This window comes from Rhinatrema bivittatum, chromosome 5 (genome assembly GCF_901001135.1).
Source record: "Rhinatrema bivittatum chromosome 5, aRhiBiv1.1, whole genome shotgun sequence".
Lineage (NCBI taxonomy): Eukaryota > Metazoa > Chordata > Amphibia > Gymnophiona > Rhinatrematidae > Rhinatrema > Rhinatrema bivittatum.
In genome coordinates this window covers 231,763,061-231,776,840 of record NC_042619.1, presented here as the reverse complement: position 1 = coordinate 231,776,840, position 13,780 = coordinate 231,763,061, and the positions used below count along the sequence as shown (strand labels likewise).

At 43.5% G+C, this 13,780-nt stretch overlaps 1 protein-coding gene across 8 annotated transcripts in view; it reads right to left on the bottom strand.

Moving 5' to 3' along the window:
- ERG (ETS transcription factor ERG) overlaps nucleotides 1-13,780 on the bottom strand; it is a 368,978-nt gene that overhangs the window by 213,782 nt on the left and 141,416 nt on the right. The gene's annotated exons all lie outside the window — the stretch shown is intronic.

Genomic DNA, 13,780 nt, shown 5'->3' with positions numbered 1-13,780 from the left:
TTATTGTATTTTATGATATTTAACAGTATTTTAATGATGTTTAACAGTATTTTTAAATATTCTATGGGGGTTTTTTTATATATTATTATCCTATGCAACTGAATATTATTTATTGTAAACCGATATGATGTACCATATGAACGCCGGTATACAAAAAACAAACAAATTAATAAATAATAATAATTATGAAGAGGGCTTCCTAAACCCCCTACCTAACTTGCTATCCTTTCACCATATTACCCCCGACCCTTAAACCCCACTAGCATATTTTTTTTTGTTACATGCCTTCCATAGTAGAAGTAAATTTACGCGGTAGGGGACCCTTGTGCGCGGTAGGGACCCTTGTGTGCGTAAATACTTACGCGCTGGATTCATGCTTAGGACCTGGCCTGCCCATGTCACGCCCATGCTCCACCCAGACCACGCCCACTCCCCTAGCCTTTTGGTGAGAAAAATGTTTAGGCGGGTACCGGCGCTGGTTTTAAAATCTGCGCAGCACATACCAGGCCAAGTCATGCACCTATCTCCCAGCTTTGGCGCGCGTAGGGCTTTTAAAATTCAACCGTGTGTGTGTTCAAAAGTTTGTACAATCTTTCCCCACTGTTTGTTTCTTCCTCCATTCAATCCATCAGCCAAACCACTCGTTACGCTGTTCCTCGGGAAAATCTGCTTCGGTTTACCCTCCCGCCAAAACACCGAATTTTCTACGTCCTTTTATATATCAGAAAATGCCACCTTATCTGAAAGGCTCTGCTGGCTCTTAATCAAAGTTTCTGGTATCTCAGGAAACGCCGAGATTTCTACATCCGTATATATGTCAGGAAACGCCAACATTGACAACATTTTGCTAAAGCTTCATCAGGGCTCTCCGTAATTTATATTTTCTTTTTCTTTCAACATCACCGTATGTGCTTGGGAACTTAGGCTCAACTATTAAAAGATGTAGAAAATTTGGTGTTTTTTGACACGTATAAGGATACAGAACTCTTGATCAAGAGCCAGTAGAATTATTCAGATAAGCTGATATTGAAGTCTTAATGGGCATTTTTTCCGAATGGTTCAGATTTCTAAAAAATAAATTCTGTGAGAAGCATGAAGAAAAACAGTGAGTTTAAAAAAAACAAAATTTGCTAGATACATGAAGAAAAATAGTTTTTTTCCTGTGGTCCTTTAATATATTAAAGAAGAAAAGATATTTTATATATTGGATGAGAGGATAAGGAATTTCAAAAAGGACTTCAATAAAAAAAATGAGAGGTTTTTGACCCGTGATTGCACTTACTGGTTTTGAATTCAGTTGAGTACGTTTTCTGCCAGTGCTGAGGTCCTTTCCTCTCAAGAAATAAATTACAATAAATAATTAAAAATAAACAAATTAAAAATAAAACATTTTTCTTTAAATATTAGAATTTAAAATAATTTTCTAGAGCATTTTAAGATCTTATGATATTAAAAGTAGAATCTGAAGAATAATTGAATAATTATTACACTAGTTTTTGTGTGTTAAGAAGAAAGGCCTTTCCTCAAAAGTGAGATCTGGGAAGAATGTGGCGCTAGAGAGCCTTCCTTTATGTTGAAGAATTAATTTTAAGAATATTTGCTTTTCTTAAGTTGGGAGTTTTTCCACCCTCCTGGACTCAGGTATTTTCCCCTCTTTCCTGTAAAAGAACATAAGAACATAAGAAAATGCCATACTGGGTCAGACCAAGGGTCCATCAAGCCCAGCATCCTGTTTCCAACAGTGGCCAATCCAGGCCATAAGAACCTGGCAAGTACACAAAAACTAAGTCTATTCCATGCTACTGTTGCTACTAATAGCAGAGGCTATTCTCTAAGTCAACTTAATTAATAGCAGGTAATGGACTTCTCCTCCAAGAACTTATCCAATCCTTTTTTAAACACAGCTATACTAACTGCACTAACCACATCCTCTGGCAACAAATTCCAGAGTTTAATTGTGCGTTGAGTAAAAAAGAACTTTCTCCGATTAGTTTTAAATGTGCCCCATGCTAACTTCATGGAGTGCCCCCTAGTCCTTCTTACATCTGAAAGAGTAAATAACCGATTCATATCTACCCGTTCTAGACCTCTCATGATTTTAAACATCTCTATCATATCCCCCCTCTTCTCCAAGCTGAAAAGTTCTAACCTCTTTAGTCTTTCCTCATAGGGGAGCTGTTCCATTCCCCTTATCATTTTGGTAGCCCTTCTCTGTACCTTCTCCATTGCAATTATATCTTTTTTGAGATGCGTCGACCAGAATTGTACACAGTATTCAAGGTGTGGTCTCACCATGGAGCGATACAGAGGCATTATGACATTTTCCGTTTGATTCACCATTCCCTTTCTAATAATTCCCAACATTTTGTTTGCTTTTTTGACTGCCGCAGCACACTGAACCGACGATTTCAATGTGTTATCCACTATGACGCCTAGATCTCTTTCTTGGGTTGTAGCACCTAATATGGAACCCAACATTGTGTAATTATAGCATGGGTTATTTTTCCCTATATGCATCACCTTGCACTTATCCACATTAAATTTCATCTGCCATTTGGATGCCCAATTTTCCAGTCTCACAAGATCTTCCTGCAATTTATCACAATCTGCTTGTGATTTAACTACTCTGAACAATTTTGTGTCATCTGCAAATTTGATTATCTCACTCATCGTATTTCTTTCCAGATCATTTATAAATATATTGAAAAGTAAGGGTCCCAATACAGATCCTTGAGGCACTCCACTGTCCACTCCCTTTCATTGAGAAAATTATCCATTTAATCCTACTCTCTGTTTCCTGTCTTTTAGCCAGTTTGCAATCCACGAAAGGACATCGCCACCTATCCCATGACTTTTTACTTTTCCTAGAAGCCTCTCATGAGGAACTTTGACAAATGCCTTCTGAAAATCCAAGTATACTATATCTACCGGTTCACCTTTATCCACATATTTATTAACTCCTTCAAAAAAGTGAAGCAGATTTGTGAGGCAAGACTTGCCCTGGGTATAGCCATGTTGACTTTGTTCCATTAAACCATTTCTTTCTATATGTCTGTGATTTTGATGTTTAGAACACTTTCCACTATTTTTCCTGGCACTGAAATCAGGCTAACCGATCTGTAGTTTCCCGGATTGCCCCTGGAGCCCTTTTTAAATATTGGGGTTACATTTGCTATCCTCCAGTCTTCAGGTAAAATGGATGATTTTAATGATAGGTTACAAATTTTTGCTAATAGGCCTGAAATTTAATTTTTTAGTTCCTTCAGAACTCTGGGGTGTATACCATCCGGTCCAGGTGATTTACTACTCTTCAGTTTGTCAATCAGGCCTACCACATCTTCTTTTAGGATTTTTGTTTACGTTTTTCTGGGCTCCCATTAACTAGGGGCTCAGCCTTTTATTTTGACAACCAAAAAGGGAGAAGTCCTTTTAGTGAGACGGAACCTGGGATTGTCTGTACCCAGGTTCCAGAGGAGGGGAAGGAGGGTGAGTGGATCCCTACAAGGGCTCCCGCACATCATTTAAGTTCATGGGAGAAGGTATCATTTTTGATACTATGAGGAGAAAGAGAGGTGGAAGAAGACTACTGGAGAGTTTGGAGATTTAATGTAACTAATTGGACAATTAACTCACCAACTTGATGGGAGGAAAGTCTACAGCTGCCCCTTACCATAAATTTCAAGATTTTAGGAAAAGTAGCTTCTGCAACTTCTGATAAACCAAAGTACTGAAGAGGTCACAGATTTATTAAGAACTAAACTGTAACATCTAAAGGTAAAAGATCAGCTGTAAAGATCAACTCATGTTTGCACATCAATCCAGTCAAAGCAATGTTGGAAACCAGTAGCTTCCAGTGTGCTTTGTACTGCATAGTGACCTAAGCACTCATCACTGCTGCATACTATGCTGCTACCTGGAGATATTATTAAAAGAAATTTGATTAAGATTTGTCTTCTCCCCTGCTTAGGGAATCCTGGTGAAGAACATAATTATAAAAGGAAGGATAGCATCAATGAAAGTACTTGAGAGGTGGCCTCTAGGATCACTATCTCGGACATCCCAGGAGTTGCGAATACTTATTTTTGCGATTTTTAGGAAAAATCTCAACTGGACAGACTGGAAGGGGCAGTGGGTGTTTATCTGCCACCATTTCCCATGTTGCTGTGTAATATCCCAGTGAAGGCATGAGCTCTGCTCGGGCTATTAATGGCAAAATTAAGCTTTCTCAAATGAGCTTGGAAATCCACACCTCACTTGATCAGACCTAGGCAAATGCACAGACGTAAAAGCCAGCATCTTATAAACGTGTGGCACTGTTTGCCCTGAGACAGCTCAGGCTGCAAGCAGGGCTCCAATTAAGCTTTGTTTGGAAGCATTTTACTAAAAACAATAAATAAATAAAATATAAAGAGGTCAATATTTCCAAAACCCAGAGGATGGGAAACATTTGACTTCCTAATTGTTTTTGTTTCTTTAAAAAAAATGTGGGATCTTACTGGTACTTTCACTTCCAAATAATACAAACGGTCCCAGCACCGTCCGGCTCCTCCTAAATTCCTGAATATATACCAGCTAGTTGTGCCAACTTCCGTCCAAATGCTGGGCGAAGCTTGACCGCTCCCCAAAGACGATTCCTCTTCAAAATGTTAAGGCGTGTTCAGAGCTGGAACCTGCTCGGGCTCTTTCCTTCCGCACCGAGCTTACGTTACGCTTTTACCACATCCCGACGTGCGGTTCAGCCCGAGTAAATAAGTAAATGCGTGCATGAAATGTGTCCTCGCTGTGTGTGAGGAAGAGGACTCGGTGTGCTGCAAGATTACTATACCTCCTTGCAAAGCTATGAAAGTACTTCCAGATCTGGTGGGCTGAGCAATTTCTTCTATCTTTCTTTTTTTCTCCACTTTGAAACTATACATTTATTCAAGCCCTTGCTTTAGAATACAGAGAATTCTTAAAACTGAGTCATGCATGCTAGATTTTTGGGCAAGTAAACGGATGAAAAAGGACCGGAAACCTAGCAACCGGCAGTGGCCATGAACATTCCTAAATGTTGCACCAGTCCATGTGTTGCAAAAAAAAAAAAAAAAAAACCAAACCCTCTGGAATCTTTAACTCTGCAGAAAAGGATTTGACAAATGTCAAAAGAAAAGTCGAAAGGCGTTTTGGGGGGTTCTCCCCACCCCCTTTAAGTCCCTGCTGCAGGATCCATCCTGACATCTGGACAGCAGAATCTGCTAAGGGACAGACAAATGCACATGTGGAAGCAAACATACGCCCGCAGCACGGCTGCTCTTCAGGCTTGACCTATAGCCCTCCCCTGTCTCTCATTCGCTCATTTTATGTGTGATGGGGATGGGGGGGGGAGGGGAAGGGAAGGGGAGCTAAAAGGTTCCTTAGTCACCCCCAGATTGCATTCCCTGTCTTCTGTGATCATCTTGCTAGACTTCAGCTGTATCTGTTGCCCACTAGTGAAACGTCATGTGGTTTGGGCGACACCAATAGATCCTCGCATTACATTTAAAACGCCCATCAGGTCCACTCTCTCTAGGAGGCAAGCTGTGCACTGAACCAGGAATTTCTTTTGATGGACTATCGTTCATTCATTTTTTCATAATGGAAATCAAATTGAGAGACTGTGAGATATTGCTTGGAAGTAATTTGCCACTGTTTATCAAGAGATAGCCACACTTGGAAAGTGACCCATTCAAAAGCCCTTGAAAATCCCTGCAATGCATGCCAATGAATTGTCGATAGGTTTTGCCCACATTAAGTGCACTTCACACGGGTGAATAGGCTTTTGAAAATTGCTACGATATCATGTTACGTTTACATTTTCCTTTCAAAATTGCCCTGCATGCACATAACTGTTGGCCCCATCCCAGAACACCCCTTTTTTTTCCCACTCGTATATGTTTGCACAAAACCTAAAGTACGCATGCACTTTCAATATTTTTCAAGTAATGATTACACGTGCAGGCTACTTAAGCGCACATATGCTATCTTTTATGTTCGGATCTCCTGCAAATTCACCACTTAGGAACCAGCATGGGAGCAAGGAGGAAATAAGGGATAGTTCCTCTGTCTTAGGGAATCAGGGAGCTAGAACTTAGGAAGAGCTAAGGCTGTTGATTGGGGGGAGGTTGTAGTCAGATGAGAAGAGGGTGTTCCTCTGAAATGAAACAAAATAACATAATCCAAACAAAAATTTGTTCTGTTTCATGTCGTTTGGGATGGAAAAAGCAATGAAACAAAGCAAAAAAAAAAATTCCACTGTATGTTACTCTTTCATGTTTAACGACAGCACATCTCTTTTCCTTACGCACTATTCACGGACGGTCCTCGAGGACCGCACATGGCCTTTGCACTCACACTCCCTCAATTGTATGCAACTCCCTTCTCGTGCATATTCATTTGGGATATTCTGAAAATGCAATCCATGTGCAGCCCTTGAGGACCGTCAGTGAATGCTACTGCATGAGATGGTTGAAGTTGCCTCCAGTGCATCCAACATTAATTGCAGGTATTAAGAGACAGAATAAATTGCTGTAGGTGCAGGAGAATATCATAGAGGTCTCTAAAATCATGAGGGGGGATAGGGTAGAGGTCTCTAAAATCATGAGACGACTAGAACGGGTAAATGTAAATCGGTTATTTACTCTTTTGGATAATAGAAGGACTAGGAGGCACTCCATGAAGTTAGAAAGTAGCACATTTAAAGCAAATCAGAAAAGATTCTTTTTCACTCAACACGCAATTAATCTCTGGAATTTGTTGCCAGAGAATATGGTTAGGGCAGTTAGTGTACCTGAGTTTAAAAAAGGTTTGGATAAGTTCCTGGAGAATCCATTAACTGCTATTAATTAAGCTGAATTAGGGGTAGATTTTAAGAGGTGCGTGCAGGAGTAGATTTGTTCGTGCAACCCAGCGTGAACAAATCTACTCCCGTTTTTATAATATGCGCGCTGCCGTGTGTATGTTATAAAATACAGGGTCGGCGTGCGCAAGGCTGCACAAAATCGGCAGCCTGCGCATGCCGAGCCGCGCAGCCTTCCTCCGTTCCCTCCGAGACCGCTCCGAAATCGAAGCGGCCTCGGAGGAAACTTTCCTTCCGGCCCCCCCCCCACCTTCCCCTCCCTTCCCCTATCTAACCCACCCCCCAGCCCTAACGAATTCCCCCCCACCTTTATTTTACAAGTTACGCCTGCCCGAGGTAGGCGTAACTTGCGCGCGCCGGCCAGCTGCCGGCGCGCCATGTTCCGGTCCGGGGTCTGGTCCGGAGGCCGCGGCCATGCCCCCGGAACGCCCCTGGGCCAGAACCATGCCCGTGGCCCCGCCCCCGGAAAGCCCCCCGATGACGCGCTGGCCGCAACACGCCCCTCCCCCCCCAGGAAAGCCCCGGGACTTATGCGCATCCTGGGGCTTGCGCGCACCGCTGAGCCTATGCAAGATAGGCTCGGCATGTGCAGGGGGTGGAAGGGGCAGCTTTTCGGGGGTTACGCACGTAACCCTTTGAAAATCTGCCCCTTAGGGAATAGCCACTGCTATTAATGGCATTAGTAGCATGGGATCTATTTAATGTTTGGGATCTTGCCAGGTTCTTGTGGCCTGGTTTTGGCCTCTGTTGGAAACAGGATGCTGGGCTTGATGGACCCTTGGTCTGATCCAGTATGGCAACTTCTTATGTTCTTATGTTGAAATATAGGAAAGCTAGGTGCCCTGAAGTGTCCCAATGCCAAAGTCTATCACAAACCGAGAGACCTCAGGAATCCTCACTTTTTTGTGTAAAATGACTGTGCATCCCTAGTGTCTGTGTTAACATAAGAATGTCGGTGAACGCTGGAAGAGTAAACTACGGATAACCTGTTTCTGACAGAAGCAGTGCTGGATAGTCGGGAGCGGGTGAGTTGAGACCTTGCTCCTGATAGGGGTATTATTTTAGTATGGGGGTGAGATGGAGGGGACACAAAAGAATGGGGGGAACAGGCAGGACTATTAACACTGCAGGTGGGTGAGAGGGATTGGGAGAGGGAACTGCATTCATATAAATGTTAATGGGTTGGGGAGGGGTGCAGGGATCTGCCTACTGCAGGAGTTTTAAAGATTTTAGGAGAGGTTTGGGGGATGCATGGCCCCAGAGGCGCATGTACAAAATTTGGGGAGTGGGAGGAGAAAAATCCAGCTGCCGGCCCCTTTATTTATTTATTTCCTTCTCTGACTGTGCGGCTTACCCGGATATCTTTTAAAGATATGCAGGTAAGTAGGAAATTATCTGGCCACATAAAAGCTGGCCAGTTAGGTTTAACGTTATCCGGCTAGCAGTAGCTGGATAGCTTTAGTCGACTATATTCAGCGGGATGTTTATTCCTCTGAATATCTGGGACAAGTTATCCGGCTAACTTGCCCACTAACCGCTCTACTGAATATTACCCCCTTTGTGTATATCCCAGAGAGAAGCAATGGAATATCTGTTTGTCTGTGGCTCATCCATCCATAGATGCACACTCTGTGGTGAATTGCTCCCATTATTAAGCATAAAATGTGACTAGTAGCCTGATGTGCCTTAATACGGAGGGAAATTCATACTCCAATTAATGAGAATGAGTTGTCTATCATGAGGACAGTTTTCAAAGGAATTTACACTGGTAGATATAATTGATTATAGCACTGGTCATTGGCTGCCCTAAAACTGTCCTCCTTCAACATTCATAGTGTTAGCTGCACTGGGAGGAGGATGTCGAGACATGCGTAACTCAGGGGAAGGAAATTATGCATACGGAGGATAACTTTCAAACAAATGCATGCAGTGGCACATATATGCATATATGGTCTCGAGCAGATCTACACAAGTAATTTTATAACCATGCTTATGATATATGCATTCACCGACCCACCAGACAATCACTAGTTGTCCTTCACGCTTACCCGTTATGATGATTATACTCTCGAATGGACTCTGACTCTCCCAGGTTAAAGCACCATTAAGCTTTAACCCGTACGCCCTATGGCATGACTTCATATTTATTTCCTGCCTTATCTTCTTTCCAGCTTGTTGCAAGCTTCCAAGTTCTCTTCCCTGTTGATTGTAACTTTGACTCATTCCTACTTACTGTTTATCTTTCGTTTACTTGAATAGTTACCCCAGTTTTTTATTCTTGTTAATTGTAAACCGATCCGATATGGTTATTTACTATGAAGGTCGGTATATAAAACTGTTAAATAAATAAATAAATAAATAAATAAATAAATAAGCATGTGTTATAAAATATGCTTTTGTCTTCCTCACAACATATGCACGTATGTAGCCTTAAGCAAGAACGCATGCAATGCACTGAAACCACATATATCAATGCACTGAATGCACGTATTTTTCCTAGCCATTTAAAAAAATATATGCGTGCATATTTTGCGTGCAAAAATAAAGTAGGACTTACTAGCATATGTCCTGATTTATGTGCATAAGTCGGACAATCTTAAAACATGCACACATAAATGAAAATAACCAGTTTACCAATTAGACCACCAGATCACCAAGTCATTTTCCAATGACTTGGTGATCTGGTGGTTCACTCAGACCCCCCCACCCAGTCAGTACTACCCATTAAACACGTTTAATATAATTAGCAGGCGTAAAATTATGCAAGCAAATTGGCATATGTATGTACGTAAGTGTCCCTGAAAATAGTAACTTGTGCTTGTCTTAGCCCCGCCCCGGACCGACCCTGCACCTCCCCTTTTTTATGCGTGTATATGTGCGTATTTTCAATGTTTATAAAATATGGCATACTCAAGAAGAGGCCACCTATGCGCGTACATGCTAATTCTTACGTGCATGACGTTTTGAAAATTCACCCCATAGGTTGACTTTTCAAGTCTATGTGCATCGTTTTCCATGAAACAAAAAATCCCCACAGAAAAATGAGATGCAAATGTCCCTGCTGCAAGTTTCAAGGTGAAAGTGCACCCATGCTTTCCCTTTGAAAATTGAAGCAAAGCCCTAGCGTTAAGGGTAATTTTCAAAGCCATTTCCATAGTCAAAACAGTGCTTTACCCACAGAAAGGAGCTTTTTGAAAATCCCTCCCCTTATATGCGGGCAAGAGCACACACATCGTGCATACTTTTATCCGCACTAGGGGGAAGCGTTCTTAGGGAGTGAGGGCGGGGGTTGAAGAGGCAGAGGGACCGTACACCCGCTTTTGAGAATTCAAACGCACGCACGCACGCATTTATTGTCAGATAAGTTATTTGAATGAAATTGCAGGTGCAAAATGCAAGCAGGTAATTTTCCTAAGGCAATTTTCCAAGTGAAAGCGTGCACCTGAAAATGAGTGCATTTTCAAAAAGTACCCAAGGACTTTGCAGGCATGCAACCAGGCTGAAAATTGCACCCTCCAAGTGCAGCCTGGGAGCTCAGAATCTGAGAGGGAATGTTACTGTTACGCTTGGGCTCCGGTCAGGAGTCGTGAACACCACCCAGCAGGGTGGTTCCAGGTGGAGAGAGACAGGAAGCTAGAAACAGTGTCAGGATCCAGGCAGGGTCAGGGCAGGCAGCAAGTATCAGAGTCTGGGTTCAGGCTGGGTCAGGGCAGGCGGCAAGTAGCAGTGTCTAAGTACAGGCTGGGTCAGGGCAGGCAGCAGTAGCAGTGTCTAAGTACAGGCTGGGTCAGGGCAGGCGGTAGTCAGCAGTGTCTGGGTCCAGGCTGGGTCAGGGCAGGCAGCAAGTATCAGAGTCTGGGTTCAGGCTGGGTCAGGGCAGGCGGCAAGTAGCAGTGTCTAAGTACAGGCTGGGTCAGGGCAGGCAGCAGTAGCAGTGTCTAAGTACAGGCTGGGTCAGGGCAGGCAGCAGTAAGCAGGGCAAGGCAGGTCAGAAGGCCCGTAGGCCACACACCATAAGCGGGGCAAGGCAGGTCAGAAGGCTCGTAGGCCACACACACACAGACAGAAGGCCTGTAGGCCACACACCGTAAGCAGAGCAGGCAGGTCAGAAGGCCCGTAGGCCACACATACACAGAAGGCCCGTAGGCCACACACCGTAGTCAGGGCAAGTAGGTCAGAAGGCCCGTAGGCCACACATACACAGAAGGCCCGTAGGCCACACACCGTAAGCAGAGCAGGCAGGTCAGAAGGCCCGTAGGCCAGGTAAGAAAAGCGAGGAAGAAGGCCCGAAGGCCGCGCAGGGCAAGGCAAGGAAAGGCCCGAAGGCCGCGCAGGGCAAGGCAAGGAAAGGCCCGAAGGCCGCGCAGGGCTAGAGCAGGGAGCCCAGGTGAGCTCGATGCCGAAGCACCGAGGCAACTGTCAGGCAGGGTTATAAGGGCACACCCAGAGCATAGAGTGGACAGAGGAGATGGACTGGGCCTGTCAGGAAAGCCAGCACTAGAGGGACCCCTGGTGGTGAGGCGGTTGCACTGCAGCCAAAACTGTAACAGTTACACCCCGCAAACCTGATGTGCATTCTGGGGGCAGCCTGTCAGCAGCACCCTGGCGTAACAAGGGACTTACGCACTCCTAATGCCGATTTCAGCTTTCACTTTATTTCATTTCTAAATGTATTCAAAAACACATTTTCTGTTTTGTAAATTACATAGCTACTGACGTATTTTATCAGACAGAAATAGAAGAGAGAATTGCCCAGCCCTGATGGGCCTGAGAAGCAGGTACGGTGTCCAGGAACTGATCCCCAAAACTCTTGCATGCCACTGGTTCTCGGGACTGGCGCCTCCGCTGATCACTTTCAGTTAAGCTGGTGCTTTCGGGAACAGTCTAGAATAATAAGCATCTTAATTCTCTCCGTAGTGTAATTCGGGTTCCTAACGAATAACTTTATGCTTTCGTGATGTAACACTTTCACTCTTAAGTTTTTGAGTTCTGATTTCATAATCCACTTTGCCTACACAGTGAAAGTAACCTTCTTTTTATTTAATTTTCCTTTCTGGAATTCATAAATCTTATTTAAAAGGGAATTAAAGTGTTGAGAAGTTCCACTTGGCGCATCTGTGCGAGACATCTGGAGTTGATTTAATGTGGCACGTCCCTGCCGAATCTCTCTTTGGTCTCTGCTTTGGGTACTCACAATGAGATATCAGTTAAGGAATCACACAGTTTGAAAGTCCTGGATATGCATTGCTAGCCAGTCATTATAAAAGTAGGTCGGAAAGCAGAAGTACTGGTACCCACATAACTCAAGAAAATCAGTACCGGTACTTCTCTTATGTATGACTATTTCTTCCTTTGTTAATGATTCTCCAGTGTATGCTTTCTTCTTGATTCAAATATGTTTTCCTTCTCATTTGTATTGAGCTCCATATAGTGCTGTCACTCTCAGTGCATGCATTTTCACATTGTTGTAGAATAATATGTAGTAACATAGTTATGACGGCAGTAAAGGCCCAAATGGTCCATCCAGTCTGCCCAGCAAGCTTCTTGTGGTAGTGTCTGCCGCGCCGTGCAGATTCTCTTAAGAGTATCAACTGCCGCTCCGTGCTGTTATCCCCAAGCCTTATGATAACCTATAAAATATTTACTGCTAGTAGTAACATTTTTACTGGGTGAGGAGCCTTCTTGAGAATTCAGACAGTGCTGAAGTGTTTTGCTTATGCACTTGGCCTTAGAAGTCCTGTGCTTTTTCCCTTCTGTCTGCGTATCAGTACCCCAGACTGTAAAAGTCAGGGCCTGTGTTGGTTGTCGTCTGAATCCGAATCCTCTTCCACTCCCGCCGTCAAAGTGGAGAACAATGTTGTAGTTGAGTCAAAAGCATCAGGGCTGGTTCAGGGCAGTAACTGCTGCTCTGTGCTTATCGGGCTTCATTGGTTGCTGTCTGAATCCGATTCCCCTTTTCCCCCCTGCCATGTTGCAGTGGCATCAAAGCTTATTGATTAGGATAATAACCGCCGCACCAGCAAGTTACTCCCATGCACCCTTTTCTTCATTTCCATCCTGTAACCTTTAGGGATCCACAGTGCTTATCCCATGCCCTTTTTAATTTGTTTACTGTTTTCATTCTCACCAGCTCCTCCGGAAGGGCATTCCAGGCATCCACTACTCTCCCCGTGAAGAAATATTTCCTGGTGTTGAAACACAGAAACATGGAAGTCACAGCAGAAAAAGACCAAATGATCCACCCAGTCTGCCCAGCAAGCTTATGCCAGTATCTGCTGCACTGTGCAGGTTATCCTCGTGCTTATCAGTTTCCCAGACTGTAAAATATCAGGGCCCTTGGATGCTGTCAGAATCCAATTTTCCCTAACCCCTGCCGTGGAAGAAGAGAGCAATGATGGATCCACATCAAAAGTATCATGCTTAGGGCCAGATTTTAGTAGTTATGCGCGGGCGCACAAATCTACACCCAATTTTATAACATGTGCGCGCAACCAGTCTGGTTCTTGAAATTTATATTTGGCGTTCCTGTAGTTCACAAGGCATCTACACGGGTACTGCAGAAAAAATTGTCCACCTTTAGGCAACACTTCAGGATGTAATGCTAAAAACGTCTTCTTCCTACTCTGTGTAGCCCTTGTGAGGTCTGGGAACACCCATATCTTCAGTCCTTAGAATAGCGATGTTCTTGCTCTGAAGAAGAATTTTAGCACATTATCTCTGTCCGATTGAAATGTAAATGAAACCAATAATGTTCCTCTGTTTATTTCCATATCTTATGAATTTTGCAGAAATTCAGACAAATTCAAATTCAAGTCTATTTCTTTTATAGGTGTTCTTTCTTTCATGTCGTCCTGTTGATTTTGATTTTGATTCCTTTTATTTCCCTGAGATATGTAAAAAGCTTTG